Source organism: Balaenoptera ricei, chromosome 2 (assembly GCF_028023285.1).
Source record: "Balaenoptera ricei isolate mBalRic1 chromosome 2, mBalRic1.hap2, whole genome shotgun sequence".
NCBI lineage: Eukaryota > Metazoa > Chordata > Mammalia > Artiodactyla > Balaenopteridae > Balaenoptera > Balaenoptera ricei.
Genome location: NC_082640.1, coordinates 130,543,841 through 130,558,927, shown reverse-complemented (window position 1 = coordinate 130,558,927; position 15,087 = coordinate 130,543,841).

Below are 15,087 nucleotides of genomic sequence, written 5' to 3'. Positions count from 1 at the left end.
AGAAATCAACACCTGGCTTCAAAGCTTAAAGGACAGGCTGACTCTCTTGTTAGGGGCTAATGCAGCTGGGGACTTGATGTTGAAGCCAATGCTCATTTACCATTCCAAAAATCCTACGGCCCTTAAGAATTATGCTAAATCTACTCTGCCTGTGTTCTATAAACGGAACAACAAAGCCTGGAAGACAGCACATCTGTTTACAACATAGTTTACTGAATATTTTAATCCCACTGTTGAGACCTATTACTCAGAAAAAAATATTTTTTAAAAATATTACTGCTCATTGACAATGTACCTGGTCTCCCAGGAGCTCCGATGGAGATGTACAAGGAGATTAATGTTGTTTCCATGCCCACTAACACAACATCCGTTCTGCAGCCGTGGATCAAGAATAATTTCGACCTTCAAGTCTTATTATTTAAGAAATACATTTTGTAAGGCTATGTAGCCTGCCGTCGATAGTGGTTCCTCTGATGAATCTGGGCAAAATAAGTTGAAAATCTTCTGGAAAGGATTCACCATTCTAGATGCCATTAAGGACATTTACGATTCAATGGAAGAGGTCAAATATCAACATTCACAGGAGTCTAGAAGAGAGTGATTCCAACCCTCATGGATGAGTTAGAGGGGTTCAAGACTTCAGTGGAGGAAGTAACTGCAGATGTGGTAGAAAGAGCAAAAGGATAAGAATTAGAAGTGGAGCCTGAAGATGTGACTGAATTGTTGCAATCTCATGGTAAAATTTTAATGGATGAGGAGTTGCTTCTGATGGATGAGCAAAGAAAGTGGTTTATTGAGATGGAATCTACTCCTGGTGAAGATGCGTGAAACCTGTTGAAATGACAATAAAACATTTAGAATATTACATAAACTTAGTTGATAGAGCAACACTAGTGTTTGAGAGGACTGACTCCAATTTTGAAAAAAGTTTTTCTATGGTAGGTAAAATGCTATCAAACAGCATTGCACGCTACAGAGAAATCGTTTGTCAATCGATGTGGCAAACTGCATTGCTGTCTTATTTTAAGAAATTGCCACAGCTGCCCCAGCCTTCAGCAACTACCTCCCTGGTCAGTCAGCAACATCAACATCCAACATCAACATTGAGGCAAGACCCTCCACCAGCAAAAAGATTGCTACTCCCTGAAAACTATAGCATTTTTTAGCAATAAAGTATCTTTAAATTATGTACATTGTTTTTTTAGAGATAATGCTATTGCACACTTAACAGACTACAGTATAGTGTAAGCATAACTTTTATATGCACTGGAAAACCAAAAAATTTGTGTGACTTTTACTGTGATATTTGCTTTATTGTGGTGGTCTGGAACTGAACCCAAAAAATCTCCAAGATATGCCTGTATTTAAAAAGCTATCAGCTTAAAAATAATAAAGCATTCATCCAAAATCTTCTACCTTTGCAGAAATGGAAAGGCTGAAATAGAACAAATAAGATGATATATTTCAATAAGTACATAAGCCCTTTGAAATGATTTGAATGCCCAAAGATAGGGTAAGAGTAAAACAATGAAAAGAACACATTTTTACAGATGGTGTTCTTTTTGCTTTTCATATGATGAATAAAAGCAAACTATTCTGCTGGTTCATAATTCTGGAAGTCCAGAGGAAAGGCAGTTCTGAAAAGTATTTGAAGACCCTGGCTCTTTCTAGTCTGATGCGCTGTACTCTGTAGTGCAGTGTTAGGCTTCATCCTGAGGCTGCTTCCTCTGTGGTTGTACAATGGCTTCTGGAAGCACTTGCTTTCTCAATTCTGTCTGCCGCGTGGGAAATGGCACAGGCCGCTCCCTAATCACGAAAAGGACCTTCTGCCAGTTTTAATGGCCCGATGTAGGTCACATGTCCACTCATAAAGCAGGAGTGGAATGTCAATCACTGATGTGCTTAAAGGTGGGTTTCTGAACCAGTTGCTAACAAGACATGTGGAGTTACTACCTCTGCCTTAGATTAACTAAGGTTAAGATGTAGAGCTTTGGCCAATCACCAAAATGGCTATACAATCAGCAAGAGGTGAGGTGGATTTGAGGAAACCAACCATAATGTCTACCTAAAGGCACCCTTCCCATACAAATGTGGTATGATAAATAAGTATACAAATATTTGAATTCTGGAAATTGAGCATTTTATGTTATGATCTTTAAAATGTACACTATGGTTAAGTACCTATAAAATACAGGCTTAAAATAGTTAATAATAATGAGCACTTTTGCCTGTTGTTAGCGAAAGACATATTTCTCTGCCCTTTCTAATCCATGTCAAACAAATCAAAGAACAGGTTTATAAACTTGACATTTGATAATATGGTTGGCTAATTTCAATAAGCTCAATGGTCACTTATGCTAGTGATACTTCAAAATTGCAAGGCAGACAAGTACATATTCTAGAATTACCTCCCATAGCCATCTTATTGTGAATCAACTATTTCAGGCATTTAAGTCTAATAAAGTAGATATCCTTCTGACAGATGAGGAAGCTGAGGCTTAAAAAGGCCAAGTAATTCCTCCAAGGTCACTGAGTTAATGAAACAGATCCAAGACCATAGTCAGTTCTCTTGAAATGAGTCCAATTATCTTTTGCTATATGCATTGCAATGAGTTTACGTTTTATCTGTGCCTAATAAGGTGCTTAAAGTGGGCACTTTCTGTTTCATTTTTGAGAGAGGTCATAAAAACTGAGAATAACACGACAGTGACAAGTATCCCCATATTCCACAGTGAGCAGCTAGACCATGAATGCAGTACTTGTGATATTAGTGATCTAAAATGTATGTAGTAACTTTTGGCCTATCATCCTTTTCCAGGCTAAGTAAGAGGTTTGAAGCTGAAGAAATGAACAGAGAGATTTTTGGGAGGAATTTGTAGGAATGTTGTGGAATTTCCCCTCTTTACATCTCATATAAGAGGGGAGGGAGGTGATTCCCTGTCTCTTACGATGAGGGAGGGATCATCATTCATTACTGCTCCTAGAGATTGGCCCATGCCTCTTAAAGTTATAGGGGAGGCTGAGACTGATACTGGACTGCAGCTTGGAAAATTCCAATGGTAAGAGGCTATAACGCTAGCATTCTGGCTAGGGACATAGAAAGTAGAGAGGGTTATACTTCTGTCAATTATGAGTAAAACGGACCTATTTCTAGCTGATCAGATATGAAATACTTGGTAGTGAACAAGACTGGATTTATTTTAGTTTACCCAAATATAGGTAACAGACAAATATCTGGGGGCTAAAACAAGAATAATGCATGGCAACCCAGAGGAAATGCATCACCTCTGTAATATTGAGAGAAAGCAATATCCTTGATTAGCTTCTGAGTATCTCACAACAAAAGTCAGCTTAGAATATCCCCAATCCCAGAAAGTACCCATACCAGAGAACATCGCTACCAAGAAAGTAAAGTTCTTCCTCATCTTCAAGTCTCTTCCCTTTCTGAACTCTAGTCTCAGATTAGAAACCAGGAAACAGTGAGCAGGGGAGGAGAAGAAAGGATGTGGGAAAAGACAAAAAGCTGAATACAAGCCCCACTCTGTCTCCTAGTTTCTAGCCTGAAATAAGACTGAGTTGTAAGAGAGGAGAAAATTAAATTTAAATGAAAATGAAGAATTGGAAAAATATATTAGACTGGCCATTTAATTTTGGAAATTAGATAGTTATTTTAAGTAAAAGAGCCTGAAAAGCATTTATATTATCTAACAGTGACTGAAGAAGTTGTGGAACTTGCATGAGATTCCTCCAAATGGAAAGACAACACAGCCCACTTTGGGGCATTAGGAGAAAAGAGTACTTCCTGTAGGAGTACACCACGCTGAGCACTGTGCTTTCAACATACTGGTGCCATACACCAAAATACTAACAATGATAATAATAACAGCCACCACCTTATATTTGAACAAATCACCTTCCAACTAGTATATATGTAGTAAGTGTACTTCTTTTTAGCAGCGACTAATGAAGCTAAAGAACTAAAGTTTGGGGGGGTTGCAAAATCTTGGTGCTGGCATGTTCTAGTTTTGCAGTCTTTGATCCATTTACTTAAACATTTTTATCCTCCATTCCTTCATGTGTAAATAAGATCAATATGCTTTCCTTTAGTATAGTTTCCTCAATCAAATATGACTTTGTCTGACAGGATATTTGGCAGTATCAGGAGATATGCTTAGCTGTGACAACTGGTAGGGGTTCCTGGCATCTAGCAGGTAAAGGCCAGGGATGTTGCTAAACATCATACAGTGCACAGGACAAAATCCCACAACAAAGAATTATGTGGTCCCCAAATCAGTGTTGCCGAGGTTGACAGAACCTGCTATTAAGCAATGCCTATTAGAGTTATAAAATATTTAAAATGTCAACTTCAGGATTTGACACAGAATAGATATTTAATGAAGACTAGTGTAACCCTTAGGATGGATATGATTGAAAGTAATGAAAAATACAACTTAAGCTGACTTAAAATAAGAAAAAATTATTAGCTGACATAAGAGAAGCTGTGGTGAAGGACAGGCATCAGCAGGGTTCAAAGACTCAGAAATGTCATCCTGGACCCAAGTTTTCTAACTCTCCTTAGTGTGCAGTGTTAGTTTTACTCTAAGGCTGGTCCCTCCTCACCATATAGACACCAGTGAATTTGAAGCTACGCATTTTGGGGTTCACATCTAGTAAGAGATAGAAAATATCACTTTCATAGTTCTCAAACACAAGAATATTCTGTCCCACACGTGCCCAGCAAATCTGTCCTCTACGTGCATTGACCCATCTAAGCCTAGTCTGAGCCATTCCTGAATTTATCACTGCAAGACAGAAAGATCAAATGTTTGGCTTAGTATGACCAGGTGGGGTATAATGGAAAGTGAGATGAGAAGGAAGAAGGACAACCATAATATCCAGAATGGTTAGCTAATATCATTACCATTTTCATCCTTCTTTATAGACACCTTAAAACACTAATCTATAAGCTTAAGAAATAGTATCACGGAAAAGAGTCAGAAAATGATCACTGATATCATGAGATTCTGATTTTTCCCAGAGCAATACATATAAAGCAAAAAAGAATAGGATTTAAGAAATAAACTGGTTTGGCAAAAAATAAAGGTCAAAAGAAGGAGGGAGAAAATAGAACCTGAGAAAGTAATTTCATCAGAACAAAGACTTCATTGAGGACTATGACTTGAAGGAGAGAAGTTAGGGAGAAAACTGACCAGGAACCAAGGAGAATTATAAACTCATCTGTTTCTGAAAGAATAGTCTCCACTTGCAAATTAAGACCAAATGTGAGATATGATGTAAGGTGCTTTTGTTAAAGGAGGAGATTAATAAAGACCAGAGAGGCAGAGCTGGAATTCTGACCTTTGGTATGCAGCCATAAAAAGCCATTCTGATTCCTAAGTTACAAACCTAATTTAAGACCCAAGATAAAATCAATTAAACATTCTATAGGAATGGATTGGAGGATAGAGTGTTCTGATGACTCAATACAGAGGAAGGACAAAAGAGGAAAAAGTTTTAAATGTCAAAGCTCTGGTCTTAGAAGAAATCCTCTTTGATTTTTAAGCAAACCATTTCAGAATGGTAATAACGAGCCATTTATATGCAGAAGCACTAGATTTGGGGGATGTTTTCTCTCTTGTTTATTTTTCATTCTCTTTATTTCATTATATTATTTAATGTACAATTTCCTTCAATTTTTAGGTATGTAACTCATGAGTTTGAGAATTCTGGAACTCTGTCTGCCTCTATATATCTTTCCCCATCAATATTTCATACAACCTCATTATTCTATGTCTATGTTCTGGGAGTTTGAGGAACGCACGAGGATAGTACTGTGAAAAGTTCTGAAAACACATGATGATGTTTAGCATATTTGACCAAACCATCTAAAATACCACTGCCCCTGAATCTTGGAAAATAACAAAAGTCTATCCAATCAAAATTAAATTTCTATTAGGGTAAAACATTAGTTCATTATGGCAAAGGGAGAAATTTAATCTGAAACTGTTACCCAGGAATAGTTTAGATATAATAAAGACATGCTTATAAATAGTAAAGACAAGCAAATATTCTTGTATGATAATTATGTCTCAAGTATTATGTTGTAGGTTTTGAGGGTAAACAAATTAATAATATATTAATGCTGTACTGGTAAAACTCTTGATTTAATGAAAATCCTCAAGGAGAGGCATGACCAAATATATGTGGGCCACCGAAAAGACAGAGAAACAAGCACCCATTTACATACTATCTAAAGAAAAAAAATAATAATATGACTCTCAAGCCCCTGTTCCTCCCCATTCCATATCTCACCCACATAAAGTAACCACGTTGTAGAATCTTACGTTTTCCATTTCTATTATAGTATTAATTTTGCACATTTATGCATTTAGTTTTAGTTCATTTTCACTGCTGCATTGTATTCCCCTGTATAAATACACTGCAATTTACATATTCATTGTTCTGTCGCTGGACATTTCGATTATTCTGAATTTTTTCTATTATAAGAAATGTAGCCAAGAATGCTCTTATCTCCTCATCCACATTCAGAAGAGCTTCTCTGGATTATATCCCTATAGTTGAAATTATCACATTATAAGGTATGCACATACTCAAATTTACAAGGTAATAACAAGTTGTTTCACAAAGAGATTGTACCAATTTACCTCTCACCAGCAGGCAAAATTATAAGCATTGCTCTATATACTCTAACAACTTGATTCTGGATGTTTTAGGGTCTGCCAACTTTGGTAGTAGATTTGAAAAGGTATCTCATTTTGTTTTTAATTTATATTTCCCTGATTACCAGTAATATTGCATGTATTTTTATAGATTTATTAACCATTCTTATTTCCTCTTCTGGAAAATATATATTTATGCCTTTGGCCATTTTACAGGGTAATTCTAAAGATTTTATTCGTGTATGGGATACTTTTCACATATCACTGACACTAATCCTTTGTTAGTTATATATACAGTTACATATATCTTCAAGTATATTTTTAATGAAGACAAGTTTATGGCTTATCTTTGTACTTTATAAAATGTTTAGATTTTTAAAATCTTAATTTTACAGGAGTCAAATTTCTCAATATTGTTCTTATGGTTTGTACATTTTTCTTTATTGTTTATTGTTAATGAATGCTTAAATATTTTCCTTTATATCATAAAGATTCTCCATTATTCACTTCAAAAGTTTTAAAAGATTTGTTTTTGCACACTTATGTCTCTACTCCAACTGGAATTTGTGAATAGTGATTCATGAATAATGTAGTCACAAATTTTAAATATTTTCACATGCGTAATCAATTGTTCTTAAAGCATTATTAATAATCTACTCTTTCCCCACTGATCTGCAAAAATACTTCTATCAAATACTTTTCATATTTGTATGGATTTGTCTGTAAATCTCTATTCTTCTTCATTGGACTCTTTCTTGAATATCTCAGTGCTAATGTCCCATTAATTGCTAAAGTCATATGACAATTGTTGCTATTGGGTTTGGCCAAGACCTAAACATGTTCATTTTTTAACTGTGTCTTAGTTCTTCTTGATCTGTTTTGTTCTACATTAATTTTATAACTGTCAAGTTTCATAACAAAACCTATTATAATTTTTGTTTGGAATGACACTTAATCTACAGATCAATTTTAGAAGACGGTATCTAGGAACAATACTAATACAAAATTCAAACTATTTTCCTTGGAGAAAATTAACAATCCTTTGAGAAAACTTTCTTGAAAGACATCAGATGATATGGAAAAAGAGAGAGAGATACTTGGTTTATAAAACAGTGTAAAACTGTTTTAACACATATTAGATTATGTCAAGCCATCCTTCATGTCTCTCAATATCTCATGTATATTCTATTTCTACTGTCTATTGTGTAATTTCTTCAGTTATCCCTTCAACTTCACCAATTCTTTCTTTTATTGTGTCTGATCTGCTGTTGATTGAATTATTACTTTCAACATTTTTCTCATTTCCTGAAGTTTCACAGGTTCTTTTCCTAACCTGTCTGGCTGTCTGGACACTTTTCATAGTCTCCTATTCCTAAGCATTCTCTTGATTCAGATAGGTAGATGATAGATAAATATCTCCATTATGTGTGTGTGTGTATATACACACACACATACATACTGGTTTTATATATACATTCTGGCACCTAAATATGAAAACAGTGAGAGTCTGATTTTGTTTTCTATTTGTTTCTATTACTTCTGCTTAGTTCTACTGTCTCATTCATTCATAGTGCTTTTCTTCTCATATATTTTCTGATGTTTTATTATGAGTTTATGTTAATGAAACCTTATCTGTGAAATTATTTTAGTCCTCTAGTTAAGGAGGGTTTCTTTAGAGAGAAACTATGATTGCTTCTGCCAGTTGTCTGTAAGCACTACCAACGAGGAACTAATTTGAAAATAATTTATAGTTTAAGATTGCTTTGAACCAGAAGTATGATAAATTCAGGTCACAAATCTATTTTATATATGGTATTCATTTTGAGGTTTTGAATTCTCAGGAGACTGTATTTGTTGACATATCTCTCGTAGCCCCAGTGCTAAATTCAAGGCAGAAAAGTGTTTGTTTTTATTTTCCTCTCTGTAAAGCATCTTTTCTTACTTCTCTTACTCGCTAAGCATGTTACTCTCCAGGACTCTGGTTTTAGATTGGCATTTCCTATGAGTCACCCCATCTATATGTGTCCTGGCTTTGTCTCCTGTCCCCTGCACTGTATGTACCCATCTAAAATATGGAAGCTCAAAATTTTCCCAAGAACAACCAGCAAGTTTATAAATTGCTTATCTCTATAGGTTCCTATTTTCACTTTATTTTTATCCTTTAGTCAATATCCATTAGTTTCCTGAAACTTTTATGTACGTGTATGTGTGTATGTATGTGCATGTGTGTCATATTTAATCAGCATTATTTTTGTTTACAGTAAGATATTTTTTCAGGCTATCTGGTCTTCCCTTTTGACAGAGGGAAACTCATAAACAAAATTTAAATATATATTTCCCATTGTTATTTTTGAGTAATTTTCAGAGTTAAGAATCATTAAATTATAGATCATTAAATAAATATGAGTCAAATAAAAATGCATCTTATGCTATACTCGTTTCTGGCAAACTACATTACCTTCTTAAAACAGTGTCTTATGTTATTATTCTAAACACATTTGCATTAATAGGAAACCCTCTACTAAGCACACATTTGGCAGAATATAACCACATTAGCTATTTCAAAAATAGATTCAGAAAATTTATGTAAATGCTTTCTAAGACTCGATCCTGAGGTACTTTCATAACCCGTGATACAGGAATATGTCATTAATGAAACTTCATTAATCTGAGGTCCTTTCAAAATGTTTGTGAACTAAAGTTCTTGATCAGGATCTAGAATTATTACATACTAATGTCAACATTAATGTACTGTTGCTTCCATGTAGTTTCAAACTGGAGAACAGAAATTACTTATCTAATGTGTGTGTGTGTGTGTGTGTGTGTGTGTGTTTCACTGTTTTAAAAACGTTTTGCCTAAAAACAAAATTTATCTATAGTTTTTAACAGTTGTAAATTATGCAATGTACTATTTATTTAAAACAACAACTATGCATTCTCTCATGATATTGGGGTTTAGAATAGATAATAATTTATATATAATACCAGTTAATCTATCCCCAGAGAGAGAAATCTGAACTCAGAACCTGGCTTTCAACCAGGTTGTTGTTGTTTATTTCTCTAGGTATGTTTACATCCAATGATAAAGTCACTTAGGCTAGAATAAACCATATTTTCCTTTATAGCTTTATATTGGCGTAAATCTTACATTTTCATATTTAGGTAAAATTGAGATATATCTACTTAGTATCCATAAAATAAAGCTAAAATAAGCTTATATTCTCCTTTAATTTGCTCATTATATTATTTGGATACATATACATATTCCTAAAATTATGATTACTTTCCAAAGAAATACAAAGTAAATAAAAACGGATGGCATAGAGTGACATTTTTCATGTACAAAAAGGGATTCAACACCACAGTCAATGCTATAGAAAGAAATGATAGCTGAGATTTTTAATAAGTATAAAACATTCCTTTCACACATTTGGGAACTATTTAAAGAAAAATATGAGAAATGGAATTCAGAAATGAGACAATATATGAAGTATTTTCCCATTGATACATTTATGAAACAATGTGAAAAATGAAAAGTGATTTCAAATTCTAATCCTCAGAAACCCAAGGGGATTTCACACTGGGTCCAAAAATATACAAGAAGTGTCTGGATCATCTCATTTAACAGATAAGCAGGGAAGATCACTGAAGTCTAATCAAAAGGACTTAAGAAGTAACAAAAGGAACTTTTACTAGCCAAATTTGGGGCAATTTAAGCATGGTGGCACTTAAGAAGTAATTAATACAACCAAAAAAAAAAAAAAACCCACACATTATGTTTAGAGGATGCTAGGAAACCAAAATATTTGGATGACTTGTAAACTAAGGGAAAGAATCAAATATTTATTTTGCTTTTCCTCTACAAGAACTGTACCTAAGTGTAACAGATACTTGATGAGAGTTGTTTTACTTTGTAGATGATTTTCAGCTAACAGATGAAGAAATAATGATAAACCTAAAATATCACCACTTTGTAATGAGATAATGAATCTAATGAAATAATAAAATAATGAATCTCCATAACAACCAACAAAATTTAGTGAGTAGCTGACAGATAACTGTATAACAGATGTGTCAATTTCACAATACTTGAGAGAAACCCAGACATCATGTACTTCCTGATAAAAGCAAGTGGAATACGCAGGACAATCGATGACTAATACTGGTCAAAAAAATGTGAACTTGAATCTTATCCAGATCTATATCTAACTACCTGTCTACAGAAAATACAGATAACAGAAAAATATGTGAAAAAGACGGCAGCCCGCAAAATCCATAATGTGGGGATCTATAAAGAACAAACCAGCCTAGTGTCTTCAATTAATTCATTGCAAGGAGGAAAAAAGGGAACAAGAATTCACAGATTAGAAGATACCTAAGAAATAACAATTAATTGCAATTTGTGGAACACCTTTGCATCTTGATTAGAAGAAACCAGTCATGAAAAAAAACTTACGAAGGAAATATAAAAATTTAAACACTGATTGGATACTTGATTATATAAAGATAGTAATAGTATTTTTTTAGGTGTGATAATAGTAATGTGGATTTGTTAAAACAAAAAGTCCTTAACCTTTAACAATGCATGCTCAAATGTTTACAGATGGAATAATATGATGTTGGGGTTTGTTTTAAAAAAATTAAGGTTGTAAAAATAGATTAAGTGGATAAATGAAATAAGATTAACCATTTGGTGATAATTATTAAAAGTGGGTAATACATACTTAGAGGTTCATTATACAGTTCTTTCAATTTTTTAAATGTACGCTTGAAGTTTCCTGTAATAAAAATAACAAAATTATTTAAATATAATGTAATATGATCCCCATTAGGAACGTTTACCCCTAAAATGACAACTTAACAGTGAAAAATAAATTCTAATATGAAATGTTTTACTATCTAATTCTCTACTTAATTGACAGTCTTTTTGATACCAAAAAATGGTTTTGATAATTTAACTATATAATTTGTAATGGTATTTATATATGTCATCTTATTTATTACTCAAAACAGTTAACACATGTAATATTTAAACATGTGCAGATGTTTAGTTTTTGAAAATCTATAAATTTGGTGAAGTGCTACCCAGTTAGTTATTTAGGAACCAGCAAACTTTTCTGTAGAGGAACAGACAGTTATTATTTTAGGTTTTGTGGCAATGCAATTTGTCACAACTACTCTCCTAATGTAGCACAAGAGAACCATAGATGATACGAAAATGAATGGGTATAATCATGTTCCAATAAAACTTGATTTACAAAAATAGGCAGTGGGCTGGATTTGACCCATGCACTGTAATTTGCCAACCCCTAAAAATTATGACCTCAGACCACTATGAATGTTGACAAAAGAATAGGAAATATATAAGAAGAGAAAGTCCAGAAGTAGATTCCAATATACATGAAAAGAAAATAAATGGCAAGTGTGGTACTTTAATTCAGTGAGAAAAAAGATGATGAATTTTATCATTTTAATCCATAATGGTAACATACCTAATATCCATTAAGAAAAAAGATAATACAGAGTGAAGTAAGTCAGAAACAGAAAAACAAATACCGTATGCTAACACATATATATGGAATCTAAAAAAAAAAAAAAAAAGATAATTTAGAACCTTAGCCACCCTTGGATATGTCTGATAGATATGAAAAACATTTACAAATGTATGTACATATTGGTTACATATTTAAATATGCAGAATAAAGCAATAATAGTCTTAGAAAACTTTATATAATCATGTACCGCCAATGACTCAGGAAAAGCTCCTAAACAATAAAAAAAACTTAGAAGAAATGGAGCTATTTGACCGTATGAGAATTAAAGGTATTATGCAGTAAAATATTACATAAACAAATTCTATACTTAGACCAATATTTGCAAATGTAGGTCACAGGGAAGTACCTTAAAATTAATAGAAAAGATCTTTTTTATGCATTGTTGGATTCAGTTTGCTAATAGTTCGTTGAAATACATGTATCCCTATGTTCATAGCAGCACTATTCACAATAGCCAAGACATGGAAACAACCTAAATGTCTATCAACAGAAGAATGGATAAAGAAGATGTGGGACATATGTACAATAGAATACTACTCAGCCATAAAAAAGAATGAAATAATGCCATTTTCAGCAATATGCATGGACCTACAGATTATCTGACTAAGTGAAGTAAATCAGAAAGAGAAAGACAAATAACATATGATATCACTTATATGTGGAATCTAAAATATGACACAAATGAACTTACTGTGAAACAGAAACAGACTCAAAGACATAGAGAACAGACTTGTGGTTGCCAAGGGGAAGGGGGTGGGGGGGGGTGGGGAAGGATGAACTGGGAGTTTGGGATTAGCAGATGCAAACTTATATATAGAATGTATAAACAACAAGGTCCTACTGTATAGCACAGGGAACTATATTCAATTTCCTGTGATAAATCATAATGGAAAAGAATATGAAAAAGAATGTATATACATATTTATAACTGAATCACTTTGTTATATAGCAGAAATTAACACAACATTGTAAATCAACTATACTTCAATAAAATAAATTTTAAAAAATTAAGAGAAAAGACAATCCAGTAGCAATATAGGCAAGGATATGGGTGGCAGAGAATACCTGTGGCTTCCTAATGTATATTCTTGCCTTCTTCCTTAGTAACAGAAACCTGCCTTTAAACTGGGCACCCAGTCAAAAACATAAAGAATTACATTTTGCAAACTACTTCTGTAAATATGCGCAGCAGTACCTACCTTTCAGCCAGTGTAATATATGCAAGAAAAATGAATATGTGCATTTAAGAAAGATTTATTTTAAAGTTAAGGAGCAAGCACTTACTCCTCTTCTTCCTGCTTCCGAGTGTCTGGAATTTAATAGCTAAAGTTCCAGCCCATGACAGTGAACCAAGTAGAATGGCATGGCAGAGCACTCAGTGGACCCGGAACCCAGATCACAGCAGAAATCACCAATACTTGCATTTTCTACCCTAGATTTCTTTTATAACAAAGAAAATCAACTGCCTGTATGGTTCATGGCACTATTATTTTGAGTGTTTCATTTAATGTATCTGAATCTAGCTCTAATCAACAATAACAATTCATATAAAAATAAAATGAACAGCCAATAAGCACATGAAAAGATGCTCAAACTCAAATTAACAATAAAGTATTAGATAACATCCATCAGATTGACAGAAATTTAAACAATTGATAACAACAGCAGATGGCCTGGATATGAGGGCACACTCGCATACTCCCAGAGGACTGTGAATTTTGATAGCCTTTTTAGAAACCAAGTGGATAATATTAACAGACTCTTTGGCCCAAAAAGCCCTCTCCTGGAAATCTATGTCGATTCAAGAAAAAAAAAAAAAAAGAATTTAAGGATTTAAGGATAAAGTACATGATCTTTGTTATAGTATTCTGTGGTGGAAAAAAATCAACAGAAAAAAAGTATTATCAGTAAGTGATATTAATAAGTATATGGATGAATAAATAATACCAAATTTATTATGTGAGGAATTAAAAGAAATAAATTGGAGGTATACTAGTTGACATGGAGGGTTTCTACAAGGTATGCTTAAATAATGAATGTATATACTATGAACCCGGGGTTATAAAAGCTAACAGTGATAACATAGAAGTGTGGCGTTTGGGTATATTGATAGATATGAAAAACGTTTATACTGTAGAATACAGAAAAAAAATACATGTATGGACTATACAAAGATCATTTAATTATAAACATGTAAACCCATATATGTATATCATATACATGATATATGAGCACAGTGAGATATATGAAATTATAAACATATTGTCACATCTGGGGACAGGGATAGAGTCTGATGTAGATAAAGATAAGTAGAGCTCAGCAAAGAGAAAAACAGGGAAAAAAAGGTATTATCCCATTTGAAAAAGGGTCAGTACAATGGCTTATATAATACTATCAGTGTTGTGTCTCTGTGCGTGTGTGTGTGTGTGTGTGTGTGTGCGTGTGTGTGAAAATGATGTAGGAATAATTGCCAAAATACTAATGGCTATTGCAGAATGACTATCAAAAGTATTTTATGATGCAAAATATGTATTATTTTTATGTAAGGTCATTAACCTCAAAATGCATTAGTTTCATTCCTAAACAATCAAAAAATTACCTCCGTTATCTAAAGAATTTTCACAACCTAGAAGAAGATACTTGAGAGCTGCCAGCTATGATGACATCAATATTCATGTAACATTAGTATCTTTGCAGTCTCCAAGAAAGCAACAGAGGCCACAGATGCTGTTTTGAGTAGTGTGTTATGCTGTTTTGGTTTTGGGTTTTTATTTATTTATTTTGATATTTTAACTGAATAAATTTTGAGGCTCATTTGCAATTATATTAGTTAATTTATAAGAAAAATTGTT